Here is a 2,500-nt window from a genome sequence, read left to right as displayed (position 1 = left end):
CTGTGTTTGCACGACACAGAATCGGTCCAGTGTGTACACTCCGCACAAAACTGTAGTCGGACAAGAGAAACAGGAAAAAAAAAACAAACAAACAAACAAAAAACAAAACAAAACAAAAAGCAAAAAACAACTTATTAGTTAACAATAACAACAAAAACAAAACAAAACAAAACAAAAAGGTCTGTAAGAAATATCATAAAATCGAAAACAAAAAATTGAGTAAAAACAAAAGATTAAGACTGACAAACATACAACGATAAACAAATTCTGATCCAGAGAAGAAACGAAAGAAAGTGTTGAAGTTATTTCTTTATATATACATACATACATACATACACACACACACACACACACACACACATATATATATTATAATATATATATTATATATATATATATATGAAATGCGAAGAGAGTTGAAGATATCAATATTATAATCGCATATATTTCTTTTCGCGCATCACACGTCTGAATTCCCTGTCTTCTATTTTTCTGATTTATTTTATTATTTTTCTTTTCTTATTGTGTTTCCGAAACACATATAATCTACATCCTCTTAAGTTACCGTCTGAGGAACAATACATTTTCTTTATTATTTTCTGACAAAGATATCACTTCCTCTCTGCTGACTTGTTTTTATTTTATTTTATTTTATCATCATCATCACCATCATCATTATTATTATTATTATTATTATTATTATTATTATTATTATTATTATTATTATTATTATTATTATATTATTATTATTATTATTCTATCTTTCTCTTTTCTTTCTTTCTTTCTTTCATACATATCACATTCCACGTCTACGTCTATTAGATTTCATGGAATCTACCTTTTACCGATGAAGATACAAGATTGAACTAAACAGAATGACACAGGAAGAAGAGAAGAGGCGAAAATGATACACTAAAAAGAAAAAAAATGAAAGACAATAATAATTTTGTATAAATGTTCTACTAACATTTACATTATATACACATCTAACATAGGATAGCAAACATTCAGCAGGGGAACATCGAAACTGGCTATTTCTCGCCTACAGATTTAGCTCTCGTGTGGCATGAGGTTTGTATATTAATGATTTCAACGAGTGACATACTTCGATCTAGTTTTCAGGTCAAAGTGGAAAAAGACACATGCATGCATATAGATATATACATACATATATATACATGCATGATGCATACATATATACAAGTAAATATACATATATTCACACGTACATATATACACAATATACACACATGTACATAAATACACTTATAAATACACGAACAAATATATACAAAATATGCGCAAACATGTATATACGTACATACGTGCATGCATACATATATACATACATAAATAAATACATACGTACGTGCATACATACTATATAATGCACACACAGATATATTCAGTTCTCCCTCCAACAATAGTTATCTACAGTCATGCATGTATATGTATACTGGCGTATGATTGACTGTATATATATATATATATATGTATATTTATGCAAGTGCTTATGTATACATGTATGTATGTATGTATGTATGTATGTATGTATGTATGTATGTATGTATGTATGTATGTATGTATGTATGCATGTATGTATGTATGTATGTATATATGTGCGGGAGTATGTGTGTATGTATGTGCATGTATTTATGTATATATGAATGTTTTCGAATAAGAAAGGCTAAAATAAGGATCATAACTAAGAAGTAATACCTGTATTACATACAAAAAACAAGCGAGGTCAATGAAAGTACATTGCCGGGGATTGTCGAAGGCTAGAACATAGCTTTCGTGTGTGTTCGGTAAGTTACGGCTACTCAGAGATAAGAAGCATCCATTATATTTAGAAGAAGTCTGCTGCATTGACGCGTGCGTAGATTAGGAGTTTATTCTATGAGCAGCATGTGCACGTGTGCAAGTAATACATTTACACAGCTAATCATTGTATTTTTTATGTATAATATAGATCAGCCTGTATCAATATCTTTCACTATCTCTGCTTTCACTCCCTTATTTGTATGTGTGTGGGTGTGTGTATGTGTGTGTTTATATAAATACATATATATATACTTGCATAACACACACACACACACTAAATTTACATGTGTGTGTGTGTGTGTGTGTGTGTGTGTGTGTGTGTGTGTGTGTGCGGTTGTATATTGAGGCTTGTTTTTTGGTGAATTAATATATAACAACTACTTTACACCAAACTGAAGGAGTACACGACACTTTTTAGTAGAGTACATATATATTAATTTTTACACAGCAAAGGCCGACAGTGATTGCGAAGCTCCAGCTTCCAACTAGTTAATAATTAGTAATAACCTCGAAGTCGCTCAGTATATGTATGTGTATGTATGTATGTATGTATGTATGTATGATGTATGTATGTATGTATATGTATGTATACACACACAACACTGATTTTATATATGTATGTATATTATTTATATATGTACCTAAGCATATGTAATATTTTTTAAAGAAATATCAT

At 29.8% G+C, this 2,500-nt stretch overlaps 1 long non-coding RNA gene across 3 annotated transcripts in view; it reads left to right on the top strand.

Moving 5' to 3' along the window:
• LOC118763376 overlaps positions 1-2,500 on the top strand; it is a 51,676-nt gene that overhangs the window by 30,020 nt on the left and 19,156 nt on the right. For 2 of the 3 annotated variants that reach the window (XR_004999125.1, XR_004999126.1), the window contains one exon: positions 823-1,071. This is a non-coding gene — a long non-coding RNA (uncharacterized LOC118763376). Of the gene's footprint in view, positions 1-729; positions 1,072-2,500 lie in introns of those variants that run through there. The other variant, XR_004999124.1, reaches the window with a different exon arrangement.

This window comes from Octopus sinensis, linkage group LG5, assembly GCF_006345805.1.
Source record: "Octopus sinensis linkage group LG5, ASM634580v1, whole genome shotgun sequence".
NCBI lineage: Eukaryota > Metazoa > Mollusca > Cephalopoda > Octopoda > Octopodidae > Octopus > Octopus sinensis.
Note: the sequence above shows the minus strand (reverse complement) of the source record. Positions and strands in the feature narration are given on the sequence as shown.